This window comes from Megalopta genalis, chromosome 2 (assembly GCF_051020955.1).
Source record: "Megalopta genalis isolate 19385.01 chromosome 2, iyMegGena1_principal, whole genome shotgun sequence".
Classification (NCBI taxonomy): Eukaryota; Metazoa; Arthropoda; class Insecta; order Hymenoptera; family Halictidae; genus Megalopta; species Megalopta genalis.
The window spans coordinates 13500273-13513437 of record NC_135014.1 but is presented as its reverse complement, the minus strand read 5'-3'; the positions used below and the strand labels follow the sequence as shown (position 1 = coordinate 13513437).

Below are 13165 nucleotides of genomic sequence, written 5' to 3'. Positions count from 1 at the left end.
TTTCAATCATCGTCCCCGAGGATCAAAGCCACGTCTCCTCGCTTTCGTCTCGCCGCAGGTGGTTGGGAAAGACGCTTCCGGTTTGGAGAACGCTGCGCCGTTGCTCGGCCATTCAACCGTGGATCGCCAAGGGTCTATCGATCCTTTGAGACCGACCACGCGCAACACAGGGGACAAGCTGAATATATTTCCTCCCCGCTGTTCCCTCGCTACGCGACAAAAATTTCTTCGCGCCATTGAACCCTTTGACTTTACTGCCGCTTCTATGGCTGTTATCTCGACGCCGCGATGCCTGTCACTGTGTACCCGGAATAAACGATCTATGGATCGGCAGTGGCCGTTCGGGTCCCGTGGAAGTCTTGCGTTAATTCATCTCGCGAACACTGTGTTGATTTTATACTTTGATCTGCATTTATTATCATTATTATACTCATTATTATTACTATTATTATACTTATAATAATAATAATAATTATTATTACTTTGTTTTGTTACGTATTATCGATCCTATTCGGTATTTTATTCTGTATTTTATTCTGTATTTTATTTTGTATTTTAGTGTGTATTTTACCGTGTACTTAATTGTGTATTTCACTGTTGATTTGATAGTGCATTTCATTCTATAATTTGTACTTTATTCTGTATTTTATTCTGTACTGTATACTAAATTGCTTTAACATTGCACTCACCCTGTGATGTCTCTTGTCAAGCTTTTTCGGGCTCTCCAGTTCCGGATCCGAGTATCTATTGTCCACAGAGGTCTCACCGCCACCAGATCTCCCAAAATTCTCTGATTTTATCGACTGTCAACAGAAAGATTGACTCTTGTTCATCCCATTCGGTATCACTAAAATCGTCCCAGAGTTAAGGGTTACAACATTTTTAGATTGTCAATTCTACTAAATGTTGTAAAAAATTGTCTGCAAGCATTTCTTTCCGGTGCAAAGCAACGATTACGATGCAAGTTGCGAGCATCTAATCAAAAATAAGCTGCAATATGCAATAAACATTTCTTCTCGATTAATCTTAAATTATCAATTGCAAAACAAGAACTGCAATAAAGTTCCTTCATTGAAAGTTAATCAGTTCTCGCACATCCTCGACAACACAAACACCCCGAGGAGAAGTTAAAAACGATTCGGAAGTTTAGCACGCGGAGCAGCTAAATATCTGCGAGCAGGAATCACTCAAGTCCCCTTCAATATTTAATTTCCCTCGAAAGCTCGTTGAAGCGAGGGAGCCGGTAAACCGGATGCTTCGCCCGCTCGCAAGGGGAATAAGGAAGCGAGTAGTCGGAACGTCGTATCGCGTCGCCTCGCGTCGAAGGATTTCGCCGGGCGATTAGATCGTCGGAAGTTTTTCGCGTAGCGTCGACAAAAGTTCGCGACCGGTCCTACGGTCGTCGTCGCAGGATCTCGAGCAGATCGATTAGTCATTCTATCGCGATCCTGTCGAGAATAAGAAAGCTTCGAGGCGTCGTTCGAGAGCCCGATAACGATCGATGCCGTTGTTGTTCGAGTCGTCGAGGACGCTCACCCCATTTCGAGCGGTGTTCCGCCTGCGGATCGTCTCAGCGTCCTCGTTCAGTCGATTTAACGTGTCCTCCGCTGGCACCAGACTCTTTGGCACCTGCGTCTCGTTGCTGCCCAGCTGGATCTCCCTTTGTGTGCTCAGCTCCTTCTTCACAGTGGGCACGCGTTTCGTCTTAGTTCTGCTGCCCAACAATCGCTGTTTTTGCTCCTTTCTGTACTTCACTAGCTCGGCGACCTGATCATCCAACAGAAAATAGAAGCTTTTAGTTGTAATTAAACGAAGTTCGCGAGAGTAGAGATTTTTTGTATCTGTGAATTTAAGATGGTTCGAGTGGTGGTAAATACGTTTCAAGCGATTTAGAGATATAAGATTTAGAAATAGTTAATGTGCCATCGGCTGGAAAAAATCCTAGAATCGGCAGGAAAAAATCCTACGATAAATTTGACGATGCCGTTGTAAAGAGAAGACTTTAATCTTCAAATCCATGATAGTTTCAGAAAGGAAGACAATTTTTAAAGCTTCACAGGAGACGTTTGAATCTATCAAGCTTCCAGAGTAGAAAAGCGTCTTCGAAAAGATAACGCGGGAAAGTGAAAAATTTAAGACAACTCGACAGAAAGAAATCGTACGATAAATTTTATGGTGCCGTTGTAAAGAAGAGTCTTTCAGCTTGAAGTTCGAGTAGTAGCAACAATTTTTGAAATTCTGTAGAGTTGTTTAAATCTGCAAAATTCGCGAAAAATGAGAAACAGCTAAGAGGAGCGAAAAGTTTGCGACAGGTCGACAGGAAAAAATCGTTCGTGAAATTTTTTCGGAATTGTTGTAAAGAGGAGAGCTCGATCTTTCTGTCCACGATGGTTTGATGTGCGAAAAAAATTTTGGAGCTTCGCAGAGACGTTCGAAACTATCGAAACTTGCTAGTGAAAACGCATCGTTCAACCGAGCATCACAGGAGGTGTAAAATTCGCGATAAAACGTTGAAAAATATCGTAGACCGTATTTTATAGTTCCGACGTAAAGAGGAGACTTCAATCTTCAAGTTCATGGTGATTTGAATCGTGATAAAACATTATCGAGCTCTGTAGGGAGATTTGAATTTGTAGAACTTGAGTTACAAGTGGACTGCGAGAAATAAAAATTAATTTCTTCTTTCCTTAATTTCATAAGTCTGCAACGATGCAACAGTGTACTTCTATTCTTCCAGTATCTCCACAGTAGTTTATGGCATCTATTCGCTTTTGTCATAAACGCAAAAAATTCGCAGTCTAGTTAGAACACAAGTGCATGCCATTTCTGACAGACGGCACCGCGACATTGTTTGTCTAACTCGTTAAAAACCTCAAGCAAACAAGTATCCCGTAACAATTTAAAGATTACATTTCACCGATCGTTTTCGCAGAAGTATTTTGCAATCACTTTACGCATTCGCAGCACGCGTCTCCGCAAAATCCAAGAATACGCCGTTCCAACAAATCTTCCGATTGACAAAAACAATTCTGCCCCAGATCACGTTCCGCAGAATCATCCGCAAAACCAGAAATATGCATAAATATCCTCGGTCTAATAATTCCCCTCCGTACGCAAGAACTGGAATAAAATTCAACAAGAAGACGACAACAGCGTAAGCAGAATACAAATGAGGGAGGCGAGAAAGATCGCAGCATAAAACGAGGCCGAGAAAGTATCCAGTACCCTCTTCGGTATCTCGTACAGCACTACTCTTCCAAATATATTACAATATCAGTGTCTCGGTTGAATATATTATTCGTCATGAACTATTCTATCTACTTATTCGAATAATTCTTCACTCGAATAAATTGAAAAATTCTTCACTCGAATAAGTCGAAAAATTCTTCATTCGAATAATTCGAAAAAGTAATATGGAAGAAATAAATCGATAAACTGTGAAAAAGTATTTTATATTCTATCATTTTTATTCAAATTATTTTCCGTATGAATCTCTGTACGAATAAAATCTTATTCGAACGAATTCTTATTCGAATAAATCTTTATGTAGATAAATTTTTATTTGATGTTATCGAATAAAATGTTGATCGTTAATTTTTATTTTTAATCCGTCATCCGAATAAAATGTTGCCCAACTCTGATTAGCGACTTCATGTGGCATCAGGCCAGCAGTCGAAAGGTTAACGACAGGGGTCCCGCAAACACGAGAAAGGGTGCCGGGAAGAACGAGAGGAGGGGGAACCCTCTCGATTCTATTTGTCAGCGGGCCCCGGGGAGAAACAGATTCTCCGGCAGTGGCGGAGGCACGCGCAAAAAATATTTAACGAAAACAGGGCGAGAAGGAACGAGGAGCGCGTGTCGGGGAAAGCTCCGTAAAATACGATTCACCCGTGACCTGGGCCAACATTCCAGCTTGCCACGCTGCACTATACCCGGCAGCGAACACTGCGCGCGAGAAACAACACCACACATAATTGAAAAATTTCATTAGCTCGCCGATCGAAATTAGGAACCGAGTCGCGCGAGAGACGTCTGTTTGCGAACGTCGAAGAAATTATGCTCTCGCGATCCCACGATTAGCCGCCGGCGAATTTTTGCTTGTCCCGATTTCACGGAGATATGCGCGCGGCACGATTGATTCGCGTAATTCGGTTTGTCTACGGACGTGCCGGGATTCTAGATGCGTAATTAAACGGCAGATGTTTGCGGGTTTGATTGAGAGAACAATTCCGTGATGGTTGCGGTTACGAATATTTTCTGGGAAAAGGGGTTGGTTTTATTTGAAAGTTCTTCATTCGGGTAGAAAACTCTTTGTTGGAGAACAACAGAAATTTGATGTAGCTGTCAGACGAGTACCATAACGAGTATTTTTATAGTTGCCGATTGTCAACAATTATAAAAACTCCTTTCCCGAATTGCCCATTTTTGTTTACCAGCTGAAGAAAAATTAGGGAGAATTTACTGTACTGCGAATTTCTAAGCTAACATTCGTTCGAAGCTCATCGTGTTTCGTTGTTAAGTCAGCTATAATGCTAAAGTACATAATGCTATTTAAAAAAGCCAATTTTTCTTGCAGCGAATTTTTTAAATTAGCGGATTAACAGCGCTGCAATCGCGTTTTCAAAATTATGCGGAACTTCGTGAAACCGAAAGTAGAGGAAACATTTCAATGAAACCGCAGAGCGAAATATAAAGCGCGATTAAATTTATTATTTTGTGGATTCCACGTCGGTGTGAACGCAATAATATAACCGAGCAGAGGAAATGAGCTTTCAGCCCGGATCCCCGTGAATTACAAGTAAATGTCATTTTTTCGTAAAAATCCGCAACCGAGATGGAACAATTTAGCTAATGTCGGTACCGACGGATTGTAACGAGTATTCCAGTTAATTAGAAAAGAGTGGGAGCTCACCTTGACGAGGGAAATAAAGCTCTCAGAACCGTCAGAGGAGACACTGGTACTCGCAAAGGTCTTTCGCGCAAGTTTAATATCGCTAGGCTGCGGATCTCTATGCGTTTATGGTACGCGCAAATTTTTCAAAACACGGGAAAAAGCGAACATTAACGAACTTAAGAGGATTTTTATCTCTTCCACTTAACGGGAGTCAGCTTCCGTTCAGCGGAAGAACATTTTCCCTCTATTAATAAGTTTTAAAAAGCGATCCGCCAGCGGATGAAACTTTTCACGATGCTATACCGTGTGATTATTTAATTTATCTAATCGTCGGAAAAAGTTTTTCCATTACGAGTAAGCAGTTAGAGATTATTGTGCATGTGTGCTAACGTTTAGTAATTATTATATGTGATGTGGGTGCGTTTGTATCCCAGAATATTATAGAACACACTGTCGGATGATTCAGTTCGAAATGGCACGAACTAGCTTGAATTGGTAAGGAAGGGTAAAACGCGACTCGATAGGCGAAAGAGACATTGTCTGCGGCTCTGAAATAAGGGGGCGCAATAAAAGGTTGCTCAGCGACGCGAAAACGTCGCAGCACGCGTCGAGGATACATTCCGCGAGACAGATAGTGGACCAGGAAACATTTAAACTTCCCCCTTAAGACGATACGAATGGTTTTCCAATCGCGAAACAGCTTTCGGACCTCTGTCGATGCAAAGTACTTTCCGATAGTTCCCGCGGTGCCTTCCCACCTGTATGTATATGTACCGATAAACATTAGACGACAGACGGGGGACTCTCTTCCGGCGAAACGGCTCGCGTACGGCGAACCGCCTACAAATTCTCGAGGCGTCTTTTCCCCCTCGATCGTTTCGATCCCGGTGTCAATGAACGAGCAACTGAATCACAAAGTTTTACCGATGTAAAATAGATTAGGTAGAAGTGCCGATGCCAGTCATTGTTCGGTAAAATTGTTTCCGTGACTTTCGTACGAAATAGAAACATATTTTTGAAGATACAGTAATTTCTCCCGGAATTGCCAGATTTCGCGTTGCTGTAAATTTCCCTGTTAGTCCTATTACGTCTATGTAATTTATTGGTACGTCCACGCTAAGGATCGACGGAGTCGGGCAAGCGTGTGAATTCGCGACGCGGATTTCTGGAAGACAACACAAAATGGTCTGTTTGACTGTGAGTCAGGTAAGAAAAAACACCGCAGAACTACCAGGTATATACGTGGTAGGTTCTAGGTACAGTGACCCTCAAAAGTGTTCGTACAACTTTTAAAACGCAATAATTATTTCAAAACTGAACCAAATAACTCGACTTTTTTTTTAGATGATAGAGATAGTTATGTCATATCAGTTTATGTTTACTGTTCTGATTGAAATGCTTTTTCTTTTAATTTTGCTATTACTTGGAATGACAAAGAAAATAAAATCTCTCGTTTTTTTAACTTTTTTATCCGAGCCTGTAACGAACAGTTATCGCTTCCTATCCTAATTTTGTAACGGAAAGGGTTCGTCCAGTTAAATATTCAAATAAATAAATAAATAGCATCCACGGTCCAATGACAATTCACTGAAATAAAAAGGGATCGTTTAAATCTAAACTAGCGTGCAAGAGTAACATAGCCTGGCAAGATATTGCACGGATAAAAATAGACCCAAGGTTGAAAGCTCGTGTAAACGAAGAAATTAAAGCCTGGAAGACGTAGAAAGGCCGCTGTCAAAGAGGATAGACGACGTTCTAGCACAACGGACAGCGAGGTAACGAATCAATCGGATGATTTTAGCCGTAGGGATTAAACGCGACATTGTCCTGGCCAGCGGCCAGCTTAATCGTAAATAGAGCAACGGGGCTAACAAAGTAAGAGATGAGCCAGGGGCAGGTCAGGGCTGGGCCGCGGTTAGGTCATGGTTCCAGCCCTTCCAGCGAGACGGTGGTCAAGGCTTGGTCAAACGTTTCCGCGGGAATCGGGTCAACGGAGCTTTCCCTCGTTCTCTCACACTCTCTCTTTTTCTCTTTCTCTCTTTCTCTCTCGTCCCCTCACTCTCACTCTTTCTCTTTACCTCTCGTTCTTCGTCGCTCTCTTTTTGTGCGTGCATACCTGTTATTATCGATTCTCTCGCCCCCAGCTTTCCTGCGTTTGCCCCCACGGTCCAACGAACGTCGATCGTTCGGGAATGTTTTCGAATTGTTTCGAATTGCTCGGAGCGCGAGGAAACCTCTCTCGATTCGCTTTGAATCTCGTTCGAGAGGAATTCGAGACAATGCCGGACGCGTGATACTATGTACTAGCGTTATAGTTTGTGGATTTTACGATATTATTGGAAAGACCGATATTTGGCGATACGTTTGTTCGTTTAAAAATGCACGTTTATATCAGCCTGCGTTTAATACGAAAATTTATATTTAATCTGTATTTAAAAGTTTGTTTTCTATTTGATAAAATTTGTGCTCGATATGATCGATCGTGCAGCGTCGTTGGAAAGTAGAGAGAAAAGTTGGAACATACAGTCTGATTAATGAGCCTAAGCGATGCTTAGAAAGCAGCTTGTTAATATTTTTATATGTATTTTAGACGCGCACAGTGAGCTTTAACGCACCGGTCTTCAGCATAGTACAACTTGAATTGTTTCGACACCACACAATTTTCGAACTGCTGTAAAACGCCGACAAAAAATCCTACATCAAGTTTCGAATACTCGTTTGACAGAGCTTTCAACATCATGGAGGTTTGACGCGAGATCAAAAATTTTCGAGCTTCGCAGAGTCATTTTAATCTACGAGACGTTTCTATCAGGCTTGCATCCGCGAAAACAATTTTGGGGATGCGAGAAGGTTGCAATAAATCGGTGAAAACAAAAATCGTACATCGAATCTTGAAAAGAAGGCTTTGATTTTGGAGTTTGCGATGGTATCGATAGCGAGACAAATTTTCAAGCGGCGTGGAAATATTTGTATGTGTAAAACTCGCGGAAGAAAGAAAGCAATTTACAGCGGTGAAAATAATCGTACATCGGAATTTGATTAGTCATTGCAAAGAAAAAACTTCGATGTCGAAGTACGTGGAGATATAGGATCATGAAAAAAATTTGTCGCGCTCCGTAGAGGCATTTGAATTTAAAGAACAGAAAATGTGTACTCGCTTGAATTAATTGAATATCGAACAGCAGAAGTGTCTTGGCTTTCGCATTCGTCACATGGCGTAAAAATATTTTCGAAAAAAATCAATTCAGGACCTTAAAAATACAGGATTCACGCTTTAAAATGAGCCAGCATTCATAATTCTACGATCTTTATTCAGAAAGTTATGGGAACTGGAATTTTTGATCTATTTTAATACTAACATAAGAAGAACTATGAAAACAGATATCACCGATAAACTCTTGGTCCAAGAAAAAGACCGGTTCCTGGTAAAAATAGTGTTAAATAGAAATGATTGAAAGCTGTCTTGTGACACTTTCAGCAAGGAAAGCGTTAAAATTATAAAAAAAGAAATCAACGTCGTTGGTACAATTGTTAACCAAATTAAGAGTCCTATTCGAAGGCAGGAAAGCTCGGTGGGTTCTCGTGAAAAGTCACGGATTGTTAAATGATCGTTTAAAATGACAGAAAGCCGAGAGAGACGCCTACATCAAAAGGGAAGGGTTGATCGAACAGAATGAGAAGAGGCTTCGAAGATTCGACAGGCTGTGCGAGCAAAAGGATGAAAAGGCAAGAAAAATCCACTCACCTCCTGGTCGTACTTGTCGACGATCTCGTCGGTGATAGCCTCGTTGGAGGCGACATCCTCGTCGGAATCGTTGACAGTGATCACTTCCCTGGAGTCGAAGTTGTTGGCAGCGGCGGGACCGGTCCCGTCGGCGGTCAACGCAGCTGACGGAGAGGCAGCCGTCGCCGTCGACGCGTTCGAATTCCTAGTGTCGTCCCTCGACATCGCCTCGTGCGACTCGGCGACGGCCTTCAGCTCGTCCTCGTACTCGTCCTCGGCCTCTCCTTCGTCCTCGCCTTCGTAGTCCTCCTCCTCTCGACCGCCACCTCCTTCCCCATCCTCCTCGGCCTCGGTGACCCCTTCTCCCTCGTCCTCCTGTTCATCGGCTTGCTCGTTCGCAGCTGGCTCCACTCGTTCTCGTTCGCCTAACGTCCGAGGAGGATGTCCTCGGCCGACACCGCTGTCCACGGGACTGCTGGATGTTGTGCTGTTCACCAGACAGTTTGTCGCTGCCTGCAATTCATCGCAGCCAGTGTCAATCACGGACAATCCGAGTCTTGGCGGACTGTGTTGAGCAGAGTGACCGCGAGGATGAATAATTTGGTCTAAGTTTGTTCGAGAATTTATGACTTGCCCGGAATGGCTTGAATCTTGAAATGATTATTTAGGCGATTTCGACACGCGTCTTGGAGATGAATGAGGTGTGGTCTGATGTGTGGTCTGATGATTGGGGGCACGTGTTCCTTCGAGACGAATGAATGGATTGGAGTTAGCAAGAGATTTTAATCGTGTCTGTGCTTCGAAGGTGGACCAGGTGGTCGGATTTAGGAATAGATTGGGATTGGGGGGATTGGGGTTTATCGAAGGTTTATTGCAATTATAATTGTGTATATAACGGCTTTATCCAATTTCGATTATTCGGTTCATCCAAATGAGTGGATAGAACCGGAAGCAATGAAAAGACTAAATAAAACTAAGAATGTTGGTGCACGGATTGCAACTTGTTAATAATTCACTAATCAGTTCCGCAATCGACGCAGAACATTTTTATTTTACATAAAGATTCGTAGTCTAGTTATGAATATCCAGCTTTGCCTAATAACGTTATACAAATATTGAGAATAAACGAGAGAAACTGACAAATATTGGAAAATATCGAAAAATATTGGAAAATATTGATAAATGTAACTGAGCTTTCCATGCACGGCAATTAGCGAAGAAATGCTCGTTAGGCGACTAGTGCCCCGGTTCGTGGGTGGGGGAATTACCTTGTACAGAGGGATGGTGGAACGTGGCCATTTCTTTTATGTCAGATGGATAAGATACAGCCGTTAAATATAGTACACGCAATTCTTTCGCGGCCTTTTCTACAGAAAAATGGGCCATTGATACTATCTGGATCCTGATACGGTCTTTGCATTATACTATTTCTACCCTATACACATATAATATCCTTATATTTTAAAGCGACGAACGTACACCAGAAGCCAATTATTGTCGCTAAAATAACTAACGCGCTTCGTGCGATAACCTCTTGTTTTCTAATAATAAAGTCAGATCCGCGACGAATAATTTGAACACGATTTATTCAATACGCACAATAATGCATATTATTCGTGTAAATTCTATTTATCATTATTAATCATTGGTAGACTGCAGATATTATGCATTTATGGGTAGAATGAACGGGCGACATCTTCAACGATGAAAAGATTGATTAAACGATCGATCATCGATCGGGTCGACACACACGATTGATCAATACGTAATTTCCAACTTACTAAAATAATTGAGGACGGATATAAATTTTTATTTGGCTCCACTGTCTTGTAATGTTTACTTTGCACGAAAGTGTACTTAATGATTGTGAAATACATTCTTAATGAATGTTCTTTCTTTCACAGGAATTGCACGACCGTCGGAGAAGTTGTAAACACTGTAACTGTAAAACAAATCCTAAAGCAACAAATAAAATGTTATGGCACCTGTTATGACCCAGACAGCTCCGGAGGAGGCCAATGAAGCGTGATAATTAACAGACAAAGATACGAAACGGTCCTCGACCTGCAGTGCATTCGAAAATGGCCGAGTTCGAACGCGTTCACGGTTCATCGACGGGTCGGAAGCGATGCCGGCAATTACACGGAATTAATTGGTGGTGTGTGCGCGTTCGCCGGCCGTAATGGCTGGGTTCGTAACTCCGGGAATTAGAATCCAGTAAAATATTCCTGCCATCGCCGACCCCTCTCGAAAAACCGCCGAGAAACTTTAATAATTTCGTCCAACTGCTCAACGTCCCATTATCCGTAAATTGCAAATTTTATGAACGTATATTTTCTGAAGTTCGCCGCTCCACTACTCTCGCGCAATGCTTACCGAAATCTGACGAGGTTACCGACGCCATTGCAACACACAGTGGGCCAGTGTCTATGTTTACCTTACTCGTTTAATTGTGAGCAACGTCTTCGGCAATTAAATCAATGACAACGAAATATTATATTCAAAATGATGAAACTCCAGCTCAGTAAGTTTGTTTGTTAGAAACTGGCTTTGTCTTGTAATTTTCTAAATTGCAGTTATCCACCTAATTGTATATAATCGATTATTATATACATCTGTTAGTTGAAACGATATAATGAATATTTTGTATGCTGCTTGTGTTGAACGTGCATTCATGTTTATGTTTGATTTTCGAAGTCAAAGCAATCGACATAATCATTATTATATAATCACTTGTGATACAGTTTACTAGGTGAAGTATAAATAATACGGACATTGCAGGAATTAAAAAATGTTCTTATATCCTTCTTCATTTCTTAAAGTCGTTCAAAGGAGAAATACATTTTTATTTAACTTTTATTTCTTTCAATTGCATCACCTGCATAAAGAACTGCAGTCTGATTACATCTACATAAGTCACGAATAATATTGCTTGCAGTGTGTACAAGTTTGTACAAGTGGCTCTAATAATTTGTTCATCCGCAGGACAATTTAATGAAAACAATTCTGCAATTTTCAAGCATCAATACGCAATTTGATAAAAACAATTAAATAAAATCTAACGATTTTGCACACTGGTGCACATTATTACGGAGAATCAAATTTAACCCAACGATTACATAGTATATAGTTGGAATTAGCTTGTTTTTTCCTGGAAAGCTTATGGCCGACGTACAAAGAGGATGTTTAGGTTTAGTGAACGTTTCGCACCCCATGTGCAAAAACGCCGCTGGGTAAGAAACGATTTGCTACAAATTCCGAGCACGTTCCCCCTCTGTACACTGTTACCTGTTTGGCAGAGGCACAAACATCGTTCCCTCCCTCCCCCTGTGCCGCCATCGACAGGTCGACCAAAACGGGACAAGGTTTGCGATTAGGATTCCGCGATACTCACCGGTGCGGCCGGTAACGTTGTTTCCTCCCCGCTGCTACCGGGAACTGCAAAAAACGAGAAACGGGGTTCGTTAGTGCTTGAATAGCTCGATGTTCAGAGACATTTCGTGCTCGCGAAAACGTGTCACCTCGCGAGCGACAATTAACTACCTCGCTTGCGACAACGGTTCTGGTTGCGTCTGTTGTGAAACAGTTTCGTCAGCGACAATTAGCTGCCTAGCTTGTGACGTTTTCTGGACATTGTTCGTGAAAAACGGTGTTTCAAAAGTGGCTGTTAATTAATTGAACAATGCCGTGGCTGGGAGATAAATGTAAGATAAGCGATAATTACGAATATTATTTGTGATTTCATTTTTATGTTTAAAGAACGTGTTTTGAGAGGGACAGTGGTTCATTTGATGGACTATAGCATTTTGATTACATGTTCATTTAATTTCTGTTCTTTAGAATTGCCCGATGAAATTTTCATTTTGCATATAAATTAGCAGCCGTATAGTCGCAATTTTGCGATTTCGTTCAACGAGTAAGAACTGTGGTTTTATAATATTATTTCTCATCGTTCATGGCAAACAAATAAATACACATTAGACGTTAATTAAACGTGTCACACAATATTATTTTACATAATAATGATCTGTTTCACATTATATTATTTCACATAATATTACATAATAATAGTAACAATTTCACGAAATATTATTTTATGTAATACTGTGAACTGTTTCATGTAATATTATCTCATTTGCGGCGAGTATGTAATCTAAGACCGATGATTGCATTCTTGCAAAGAAAAGGCGTTTCTCTGTCGATAATCTCTCGTCCGGCCAACGATGCCATTCCGTTCGCGTAGATTGCGAAAAAATACAAAACAGGAATTTCACGAGTGTAAATTAATCCGTTTGCTTTGTGACATTAGTTTGCAAAAAGATCTGTGAATTTGCGGGAACATAAAATGTCAAAGGCGGGTTGTGGTGGAAAGGTGGTATCGGTAGAGCCGGTATTTGAAGGTTCTTTGAAATTTTAAATCGAATCAAAATCGTTGTTCGCTTTATTAATAGTGGGTATATTAAATATTGCTACGGCCTCGTGAAACGGGAATACGCAAACACCAATAACTTTCGTCAGAAACATTCTTCGCCGCGTCTTCCACATTT

At 41.3% G+C, this 13165-nt stretch overlaps 1 protein-coding gene across 1 annotated transcript in view; it reads right to left on the bottom strand.

Annotated features, from left to right (window-relative positions):
• LOC117219259 (uncharacterized) overlaps positions 1-13165 on the bottom strand; it is a 251012-nt gene that overhangs the window by 31306 nt on the left and 206541 nt on the right. Inside the window, exons 3-6 of the transcript XR_013032648.1 lie at positions 12013-12056; positions 8640-9131; positions 1537-1767; positions 690-803 (exon numbers count right to left, since the gene is read on the bottom strand). The gene's annotated coding sequence lies outside the window, so the exon portion shown is untranslated. The remainder of the gene's footprint in view (positions 1-689; positions 804-1536; positions 1768-8639; positions 9132-12012; positions 12057-13165) is intronic.